Source organism: Sander vitreus, chromosome 12 (genome assembly GCF_031162955.1).
Source record: "Sander vitreus isolate 19-12246 chromosome 12, sanVit1, whole genome shotgun sequence".
In the NCBI taxonomy this organism is placed as follows: Eukaryota; Metazoa; Chordata; class Actinopteri; order Perciformes; family Percidae; genus Sander; species Sander vitreus.
This window is the reverse complement of record NC_135866.1, coordinates 1,288,254-1,300,000: the sequence shown is the minus strand read 5'-3', so window position 1 is coordinate 1,300,000 and position 11,747 is coordinate 1,288,254. Positions and strand designations below refer to the sequence as shown.

Genomic DNA, 11,747 nt, shown 5'->3' with positions numbered 1-11,747 from the left:
AAGTCCTGCATTGAAAATGATATTTAAGTACAAGTGTGTAAGTATCATCAGGATAATGTGGTTAAAGTATTAAAATGAAAGAAAAACCCTCCCATGGTAGAAAGTGTAAAGGATCCAACCAGTTGTGTGTTTAATGGTCTGATCATCTCAGCTGGACTTGTAGCCGTTATATTGTTGGCTAGTTTCATTTATAATAAAACATCAGATTTTATAAACTACATGTGTTTTGTGTGCAGGAATCTTAATGTGTAAAGTAACTAGTAACTAAAGCTGTAACAGATGAATGTAGTGGAGTAAAAAGTACAATATTTCTCTCTGAAATGTAGCGGAGTAGAAGTAGAAAGAGGCATGAAAAGAAAAGACTCAAGTAAAGTACAAGTACCTCAACATTTGTATTTAAGTACAGTACTGGAGTAAATGTACTTAGTTACATTCCACCACTGCTACATTGTAAATAATCCATATATGGCAACCTGAACAGTCCGCTCAAACGTTCACAGTAAGCATTCATTGCAATGTGAAGCAGATACTTACTTTACCATGTTGAAATGGTTGCTGAACATCTCCCACTGTGTTCAGATGAATTAGTCCAATTGTTTCAGTTGTTTAGTGAACATCACTGAGCGTCTGGTGGCCTTTCCCCGCAACACACGTGTCTTAAGAAATGGTTGTAACAAGCTGATAAACACTGTAAAAGATACATCATCTTCCTCCACTCTGATCCACCTGCTCGACAGAGAAAAAAAAGGAAGACTTAAAGAGTAGGTGAAGTTAATTGACTTCTAAAATTGTAAAATAGGTGTTAAACACAGGACAGACGGGAAGAGTTAATAAGACTAAAAAAGCGGGGGGGGGGCAAGAAGACCACCTGTAGTGCCCCACGCAGATGTTGTTCCCTGCTTCAGCATGTGGATCTGAAACACTGTGGACAGGTTTCATAAATCTTTCACATCCCATGTGGCCTCAAAGACAAGTTACAACTTTTAGGTCAATATATAAATATAACTGTCATAACTCCGCCATTACCACATATTTCGAGATTTGATAAGCTTGTGCGCGCTCCGCCACACCAGGCACAACATTTTGTTTAAAGCATGCATAACAACATATTTAAAATAGTTCACAGTGTCCAACCTCACAAAAATGTTTTGGGGAGAATGACCAGGACGCACGAGGGAAAAAATTCAATAAAAGTTTGTTTTATTCTCAAAATAAAATTTTCTATCAAAGTGGAAATTATACATATTTACAATCTCGTAAATTTTCATATACAAATGTACAATTTATATGTACACCAATAATTATATAAATACACTTTACGCGCTAATGCAACCCGTATGAGACAGTATTAAGGCATTGATTAATGTACGTGTAAATCCATCTTGCAGACAAAAAGCAGCCCAGCGACGGCCTCGTTTCCAGCAGAGCAGTCTTGTGTGACTCTTATGTTTAAGACACAGCGGTTCTTTACAGTAAAAAAGAGCCTCAGCTATACCATGTTACCTATCGACAAGGGGGATCTTGTCAGCTGTGCGCATTCAATTACGCCCAGATAAGACTCTGCATTCTTCGTGCAAGGTACAATTGTTCTGCTGCTGACAGTCTCATTATGTAAAGAGAAGCCATTAGGCGCTCATTAATGTGCTAATTACAACACGCTGATGGACAATCCCAACACAATTAGTCACCCCTCCCCTACCCAACACCCTCTATTCAAACCCATGGACGTCATTTGGATAAGGCAAGGAAGGAGCACTTTCCATAAGTACAAGCCCAAACTGATCTTAGAACTTTTAGAAGCAGAATGGAGCATGAATGACCACAAATTCAAAAAATATATTCACATTAGCGGAGTGCTCGTCAAAGTTACATCTAAACTGGCAGTTTGGTGTCTCTCACTTTGAATAATTTACCAAATGAAACATTTAAAAATAAGTCTTTGCGCCACTTTGTCCCCCAGAAGAGCTGATATTCGCTGTTTTTTAAGTCTTTAGTGTCAAATGACATAAGATGCATTTGAGCGGATGAGCGTACTGTTCAAACCCTGGACAGTGGCATCTGTTTGGGGCAGGAGACGGAGCTGGCCGTCCCGGATCTCCAGGTCAGTCCCGTGCTCACATCACTGTACATGGAGCCCGGGGAGGCTTTGCTCCCCCAGCAGCACCGCGTGCAAAAAGTCCTCCAGGAGTCCAAGGTTTTCCCGGACCAAATCCAGGCTCCCGAAGTGATGCCCACCAGAAGGCACATAAAGTACTTCAACATGAACACAGCATAGTCCGGCCTTTGCCTGTTCGCGTCCGTCATGCACGTACAATTGTGCGTAATTTCCCAAGTCTGTCTGTTATGCTGCTCGTAAAAGTAACACGCCACTATGACCGTGGCTGGGACGGTGTATAAAACTGTGAAAACTCCTATCCGGATCATCAGCCTCTCCAGTTTGTCAGTCTTGGTGCCCCCTTGCTTGATTACACTCCTGATCCTAAACAGCGAGACGAACCCGGCCAGCAGAAACATGGTGCCGATGAACAGGTAGATAACCAGAGGTGCCAACACAAAACCTCGCAGGTTATCCAAATTCTGGTTGCCTACATAGCAAATCCCAGCCACGGAGTCTCCATCCACTGAGCTCAGAGCCAAAACTGCGATGGATTTCATGCTGGGGATGAGCCAGGCGGCCAAATGAAAGTACTGTGCGTAACTGGCGATGGCCTCGTTCCCCCACTTCATGCCGGCGGCGAGAAACCAAGTGAGAGACAGTATCACCCACCAGATCGAGCTGGCCATGCCGAAGAAGTAAATTAGCAGGAAAACGATGGTGCAGAGCGCAGGACCCGTGGTCTCATAGTGGATGTGTTCAGCGCCGTGTTCCCTGCTGCAGGCCACTTCCTCGTGTCCGGCGATCAGCCTGACAATGTATCCAATGGACACAAACATGTAGCAGGCGGAGAGGAATATGATGGGGCGCTCTGGGTACTTAAACCTCTCCATGTCGATTAAAAAAGTCGCCACGGTTGCGAAAGTGGAGATGAAACACAGGACGGACCACAGGCCAATCCAGAAGGCGGTAAATGTCCTTTCTTCTTGGGTGAAGTAGGGGCTGTGGCACGGCATGGCGCAGTTCAGGATCTGTCCCGTCTTGACGCGGTTGTGCAGCGGGTGGCTGTCGCTGGTCACTGGCACCATGGGCGCACGGCAGAAGCATCCCGGCTCGCACGGGGACGCTGCTGGCTTGTGTTTCCCGGGGACGCCGCGGCCGTAGCCGCTCTTCTTCCTGGGGCTGTAGGGCTTCAGTGGTCGGTTGGTCGGCTTCGCCACCACGGGAGAAGCAGTGGTGGTTTGGCTGCGGTTGTAGTCCATGCACAGCGTGTCCTGGTTCCCCTGCTCGGGCAGCAGGTCGCACCTCATCCGGTCTGGCCACGGGAACCCGTACTGCCTCATGAGCGGAGCGCAGCCAGCTTTGGCCCGCTCACACACGCTCCTACACGGCGGTAGAGGCTTCTTGTAGTCCTCTAGGCAGATCGGTGTGTACATGCTGCAGAGGAAGAAGCGCAAGTCCGGGGAGCACTTTATCTCAACCAGCGGCCAAAACTGGTGCACCTCCAGGCCAGCTTCGTCCTGCGTGTCGTGGTTGAACTGGTTGGGCATGTATGTGTAATTGTAGCCGATTCCTTTACACAGAGGCACGGAGATCTCTTGGCACTGGAGCTCCTTGGCCGCCATGCAGCTCGTTCCGTGCAGGACGAGGGCTAACAGCACGCACCATCCCGGGATGCTGCTCCTCTCCATCGTTGTTTTCTGTGCGCGAATCGTCCTCGACAAAGTGGCAGCGAACTTGCGCTCTGCAAGTAGGCTGCAAATGCAACTAATCCAGGGATGCTGCTGAACTCATGCTAGAGCGCAGACAGTTTGTGATGCTCTGTAGTGTCCGTAATATCCCAACACAAGCGCTTTACTTTCACACAGTCTGGGTTACTATTAGTCTCCTCTCTCCCTTTGTGTCGGTGCTGCGCCGTGTCTCTCTGTTCACATGCTCCAGCGCCTGTGGGTGCGTTGGGTTTTATACGGGAGGAGCGAAGACACTCCCCCGAGCATGGGCGGGGATGGAGAATAAGTCAATCAAGGGTTCCTTCTATAGGTGTTTGTTTAAAATGTTCACCCTGGAGGAAGGGTTATAATCACTTTGTCTCTGTTTACCCCCCCCAACACACACACACACACACACACACACACACACACACACACACACACACACACACACACACACACACACACACTACCCTTTACAAACAATGAGAGGGGAGTTATAATACAATGGAGACATTAGGAAGAAATGTAATTAGGGATGGCTGCAGACAGTGGGGAGTAAACTACCATAAAGTCGATCCTGCCACCTATTAGGCTAATAGGATACAGGATGCATCATAATGCAAATTATATTGAGTATTGGGAAAAATCAAATACATTCTCTCCTGAAAGTATGTTTTTTATCATCTCAGTGACTGACTAATGACTGGAGGTCATGCTTTACCCAACTATTTATTTATCACCACATCTCTTCTCATATTAACTCTTTCTCTGTCCATATCGCTAATAGAATACATTACTACTATTCATATTTTCATTACTTAGACTTAACAATTTTCATTTGCCCAAAAATGCAACATGAACTCGACAGTGAGATGAACATTTTTTAAAGTGATGTACAGACTAACATTTGAGTATTTATAGGTCAGTCCTGTCACAGGTTAAAATCATGCAACACCAACAATGTCTATTGAACCTCTGCAGGTCATAGTCACTGCAAGTCATGTGGATATAAGCTTGGATTACATTTCTTCATTTTTAATGCAAAATACTGCAGCTTGTGTCTGTCGTTTCCTTGTGTTTGTAGTTTTACTATGAAAACATACTCATAAGTACTTCATTCTGTTTGTATAAGTATAAAAGATGTTTCATTTGAAAAGGCATCCAGTCTTGTGTTTTCGACTCCCAGTTGTTCTGACGGTTTGTTTTCTTAAGATGATCTTTAAAGTAATGGACATCTAGAGAGTTCAAATTAGTCAAAGTTCTAATTGACAAAGATGCAGTAAAATACTTAAACAATCATTGTTAGAGTTTTGAGTCCATGTTCTTATTTGGATATTTTATTTATTCATTTTCTCCAGAGCCAGTTCTATCATAGTGACTTTTTACCAAGTGTAGTGAGGAAAAAAAAGGTCAGTCACTCAGTTCTTTAGGATAATTCAGCCTCCTTTATCTTGTGCTAAATTTTGTATATATTTCTTTCTGTATTTATTGTTTAATTCATATGAATTGAGTTTGCTTATGTGCACCAATCACCAAGGCAAATTCCACATATGTGGAACTTACTGTGGCAATAAACCCTTTTCTAAGCCAGATTCTGATAAGTATTTTGGATGTAACCCTGAAGGTTTCATTTCCTGCAGAGTTTACCAATGAAAAGCCAATGTATCAATAATTCATCGGCAAATGGTTCTGAAGGCCACAAGGGAGCACTAGTCTGATACTGTCCGTCATTCATCCTCCCAATGCAGTGAAGGACTTCCAGTCTCCTCTGAATCTGACCATGCGCATCAATGTGCACGTGGCCTCAGAGTTGGATGCATGTGTGAAAGAATGACAAAAAAGTGTCTACATGCTTATGTGTGACAGTATGAATATGTCTGCATGTCTGTTTGCACGCAGAAGAAATAGAGGACGACTGTGGGTGTGTATGTGTGTGTGTGTGTGTGTGTGTGTATGTGTGTGGTAAGGGAGGTTAATGTGGTCTTGTTAGCCCACAGCGGGGGGTCGTCTTGTTCTAAAAGGAGGAGGGGCTGTTTGTCTTAACGCTGGTGCCAATGTTTCACTCAGAGCATGCTGGGCCGGCGATTACTGCGACCACCGAGCCTAACAAACAGGACAGTGTGTGTGTGTGTGTGTGTGTAAACTTTTAGAGCTCAGCCTAAAGAAAATAAGCCACCATGGGCAGATACAGCATTGTGATTGCACTAATTAAAGTCATTCACACTTCTTATTGGATTCATCAGCTTCAACTGGAGCTGAGACCCGGTTGGCAGACAGGCATCGTGTTTCTAATGCAAAGGGTTTATCAGAACTAAGTAGCCCCAAACTCCAATATTTGCTCAAGGATGCTTGTTCTAGCTCAGTTTGGGGTCCCAGCTAGGTGGGGTGTACTTTGAAAAATACACTCAATTTTTTTTGAGGATCCTGGGTAAGCTGGTGATAACATAAACATTTCTAAATTAAGTTTAAGATACTTTCCTGTAACTTCTTCACACTCATTGCTTTCTTCTATTCTATTCTCATCTGGCTGGAAGGACATAAAACAATCCAAAATGTATGATGATGTTGTAGTTGATATGAAGTTGTCCTATTATCACCATGCCAAACATTTGTAACACTATTCAATTCAATTTTATTTATAGTATCAAATCATAAAGTATACTCTTTTTTGATCCCCAATGGGGAAATTACAATGCACACTCTGTTGTTACATTACACACAGGCCGGAAATACATATACACACACACACACTAATGGAGAGATGTCAGAGTGAGCAGTGCCCAGGAGGTGAATTGGTATCTCTCACTACCAGTTCACACTGTGTACTTTGGTCCATACAGAGATTTGAACCAGCAATCCTCTGGTTCCCAACCCAACTCTCTATGAACTGAGCTACTGTCACCCCGAATTACCCCTATTTATAGTATCAATTCATAACAAGAGTTATCTCAAGACACTTTACGGATAGAGTAGGTCTACCACTCTATAATTTACAAAGACCCAACAATTCCCCCAAGAGCAAGCATTTAGTGCAACAGTGGTGAAGAAAAGGGCAGAAACCTGGGACAGACCCAGGCTGTTGGTGGGCGGCCATCTGCCGGTGCCGGTTGGGACACAGAGACACTGATACAGATATAGAGAAACATGATTCATAATAATCATTGCAGTCTTGGCAATTATAGTTACTATAAAGATAATGGAACTATGATTAGAAATAATAGATGTAGCAGTTCAGGGCGTGGCAGGGCATAGCTAGTCCACATAATGCCACCAAAACCACCAACCAAGACCAACTTTTGAGCATTTTTCTCAGTGAAGTCGAGATACTCATTTTTGACTTTGTTTGCTCTTTTACATAAAAGCCATGCCAGATGCAGCTTTAAAGCTCACTTCACCAGTTTTCCGCCTTTAGTTTTACTCTCATTACCAGGTGGAACATTTTCTCATGCTGGAGTGAGACTCCTCAGACATTCCCATGCTCATGCAGGGACTTTTTGGGGCAGATCCAGATGCCTCACGCTGGGCCAGCCATCTCCAGCCGAGCTGTGAACCGCAGGTGGAAGCTGTAGGAAACAGGTGCCTCCTCCTCCCACCAGGGCAAACAGAATAGCAGACCGAGCATCGGTTACACCAATCGCTGTTTGTCAGAGTGAAACCCGTATTGATTAACAAGGCAGATAGACTCGGCAGCCCCAGCCACCAACTGTCGACTACGTCTCCCGCCTTCTGTGTGCAACAGCGATAGTGGGTTTTGGGTTACGCGCTGGCCCCCTGCATACCAAATTTAAAGGGGTGGAAATGGAATTACTGCATCTGTTTAGAAGTCAATTTCTGCATTCTCCGGGCTGCCCACCCCACCACTCCTTTATCTAACCTCCCTTCTTGCCTCTCTCTTTCCCCTGGATTCTCCCAGGGCTCTCAAAGTTCATGACGGTGAAGAAAAAGGCGAGGGAGGAGGGGGGGTTCTCAGAGAGTTACTGGGGCGTGCTGTGAAACCCTGAAATGTTTGTCTTTGTAACCTCCTCATGGGAAGCTTGGCCTTGTGATACTCTCAAAACTCGACCATCCTTCCTATAAGATGATGTGCTAAATTTGAGTTGATTAACATTGTGTTGATTGTGCGAAATATATCCAGCCTCTAAAGCTGCCAGCCAATCAGAGCAGTAAGTAAGAGAGTAAGTAAAGGTCAGTCATAGGAGCACAGATGGCACATGCATGGTTTTTCTTCATCTTAAACCGGACACTGTGTAGACACTGGTTAGCCAACGTCCAATCTGCTGCACTGATTTTTAATGTTTCGTGATGCGTGTCATTGCAGTTGATACATGTCAACTCATCAGGATATGACATTTTCCTGTACAACAGCATGGGCATGGCCACCCAAAAAGCAGTGATTTGAATGACTTCCTCTAACACGTATGATACGCATCTGGCATTAAATGATATGATGCTGCAGGTGCAGGTGTGTGTTGCGCTTAAAGTGCTCATATTATGCTTTTTGGCTTTTCCCCTTTCCTTTATTGTGTTATATATCTTTTTTGTGCATGTTATAGGTTTACAAAGTGAAAAAGTCCAAAGTCCACCCAAAGGGACTTACCATCTCCAACAGAAAACACTGTTCACCAACTGCTCCAAACAGCTCTATTGTAGTCCAGCCTTTACTTCAGAGACAAACGTGGTCACTTTGGAACACACGTTATAATGCTCGCCTAGCTGCTAGCATGGCACGCCCTCAAACCAAGCTAGTTAGAGCGGAGGTCCCAAGAGTTCAGATAGTTGTATCACCATATCCAGGAGACAGTGCAGAATTATAATGTTACGTACGAAAGATGAATTTGTTAACATTTAAATAACTTACCACTCTGAAACGTATTGCTCCAGTTTAGCTTGTAGAGCAGGTTCGGGTTGTTCTGCCTGTGTTTTGGGTTAAGACTCGGGCTCCAACAAGTGCGGCCGAACCGCAGCCATGGTTACCAACTGGAGTGGGTTTGTTTTAGATCACACTAGCTTGCTTGTCAGGGCCCGCACCACTCTGCTTCTGACTGGCTAGTAGTCCTTATCTAGATACTGTCAGGGCACGCCCTCATACTCTGCTTCTGACTGGCTAGTAGTCCTTACCTAGGTACTGTCAGGGCACGCCCTCATACTCTGCTTCTGACTGGCTAGTAGTCCTTACCTAGGTACTGTCAGGACACGCTCTCATACTCTGCTTCTGACTGGCTAGTAGTCCTTACCTAGGTACTGTCAGGACACGCCCTCATACTCTGCTTCTGATTGGCTAGTAGTCCTTACCTAGGTACTGAGCATGTGCGACTCCCAACAAAGATGGAACAGAAGTGAAATGTCTCACTCTGTAGCTAACACAGAGAGCTCAACACACAGGGTGAAAAGAGGAGCTGCAGCAATGTGCAAAAATATAGTGTTTTTTGAAAATGAAACCATGTAAACCTATTCTGGCACAACCTCTACATACAATTATGAACCTGAAAATTAGCATAATATGTGTTGTTTGCTGGCTGCTAGAAATGCCACCATTCTGTTATCTTTCCATAATGACAGATCACCTGCTGGAATTGAATGGAAGGAAGTAGATACTGCTTGAGATCCTTTTCACTGTTGCCCAATTTTGTACCAGTTCAAAAAAAAGAAAGAAAGATGCAAGCCAGAGAAAGAAAGTAAGCCCTCAAGAGCAGCTATATTGCAAACGTGCCAAATGCATTCCTGTACAGATTACACAACAGAACATCTTGCTTAGGTACAATCACCTTCTCGTAACACAACAAAACAAGTCTTGATTTTCCTAGTGCCAGTTGCTGCTAACCAACCTGACCTAGTTCCATTGAACCCCATAACTCCTCCTGAATATTTGTCTGAAGCTGGCATTTCAATACATATTTAAAGAAAGTGTCGTCTGGGTCCCCAGGGTAATATACTTGATTTAAAACTTTATGTGTGTATCGGAGAAGGGGCCTGAGGGTAATTAGATCTGATGTATGACTTCAAGATAGTACGTGGAGGCCCCCATGACTTCTAAAGATGTTTACTTTCTTTAGGTTTGGACGCAGTCTTTAAGACGCCACCCTTGATCTCCGAGGGAACGTTGCTGTCACTGAGTTCTCACTGGCCGGATAAATAATCAGTGTATAAATAACTAAATGAAGAGTTTCAGAAAAATCCATGCACCAGTTTGAGGAAAAATATGCAGTGATTCCATAGTATATATGATCCAGACTTTGGAATAATTTTGTCTTGATATTTCACTATCTTTTGTATCACTGTGGGACTGCAATCATGACAATCATAAATATTACATGTTTGGATTTGGTGTGTGTGTGTTTGTGTGTGTGTGTGTGTGTGTGTGTTTGTGTGTGTGTGTGTGTCAGATGTTTGTTGGGTGAACATGTTGTTCACATGTTTTTTTACGTTTATGTTTTTTAATGTTGTCTATTGAGTGATCGAGCAGACGATGCAAGAACATTTTCTGTGTGAACATTAAATTGTTTATTAAAAGGCTCACCATTAGCTGATGGAACATGATGAACACACAACACATACACATTACATCACAGACAACCCATTACAAGAATACATGTAAAATCACATCAATGTGCAATACACTTACCACGCCCACATACATACACGTGCACGTGTACACCCACGAACACACACACGCACGTACATTTCCCTTAAAACAAGAGATCAAACAGTCACACTCAGTAACTAGTACTGTAGAAATAACCCACAATCTAAAAGCTTTTTGCATAGAACAAACATGTTTTTATAAAAAAACAGTTATAAAACAATATAGTTTTATCTTATCATATCTCTTACAATACTGAGTTATGAGTTTTTCTGACGCGTTTTTCAAACTGCTGATATTTCCATTAAATAGAATATTTTTTGACCAGCAGACACTGAAGGAGAAACTGCATGTTTACTTTGTCAGCAGTTTGTTTTTTTACTTTTCAGTGTTATTATGAAATGGAAGTCTTCAATTTTCCAGGGGAAGTTTAAGTTCCCGGTCATGTATGTCCATTTCACCGCTCCAGGTCAGTGATGGATGGAGGATTCCTCCCTTCCTTCCTTCCACAGGTTAGATTCCTCCGCAGTTAGCTGTGTGTTTACTTAAAGACCGACTACTAATCAGCCTGAGGTGGGATGTGAGGCTTAGAGCAGTCACCCTTGACAGCACGCACACACGCACACACGCACACACACACACACACACACACACACACACACACACACACTCCTGACAATGTCCCTCTGTTGACAGTGTGTGTATCGTATTGGCTCACCTTCCTTCCGCTCATTAACAGGAGCAAACAGTGACACTAAACCCTCCCATCCAATCAGTCTGCTGCTGGGCAGGATCATGACAGGTCTGTTAACCAACACACGCACACACACACACACACACACACACACACACACACACACACACACACACACACACACACACACACACACACACACACACACTCTCTAAGCTGCTAGATAAGAGCTAAGAGGTCTAAAATATAAAATTGGCTTATATGTTCTGAAGATCCCCCAGAACTAACACTAACATTCAGTTAGGAAAATATTTGTTGAGGGAAGAGCTAATCTCTCTGGGTTATTTTAATATATGACCATAGTGGGGGAAAAAACACATTTATTGGCGAAGTCCAGTGAAAAAGCATGACAAGAGGAAGATTATATTATGAAGTCTGACACTCTTGTTATGAAATAAAAAAGATTTTACCTGACCAAGACTCCCTAAGGGACACCAATATACATTTTCAATGCTACTAGATAATTCAAGGAACACAAAAAACATTTCTGTAATACAAAATCAATTTTTCTGATTTCTGAGTCAAGTATCAACATCCAATGAGGTAACTCTCGGCCTTCAGATCTACTTTGTAGATCAGGCTGAGAATGTTTAAGGACAATACTAT

The 11,747-nt window shown here is 43.4% G+C and overlaps 1 pseudogene; it reads right to left on the bottom strand.

Moving 5' to 3' along the window:
- Window positions 1–1,183: 1,183 nt before the first annotated feature.
- LOC144526719 (frizzled-8 pseudogene) lies at window positions 1,184–4,022 on the bottom strand (annotated as a pseudogene).
- Window positions 4,023–11,747: the final 7,725 nt, after the last annotated feature.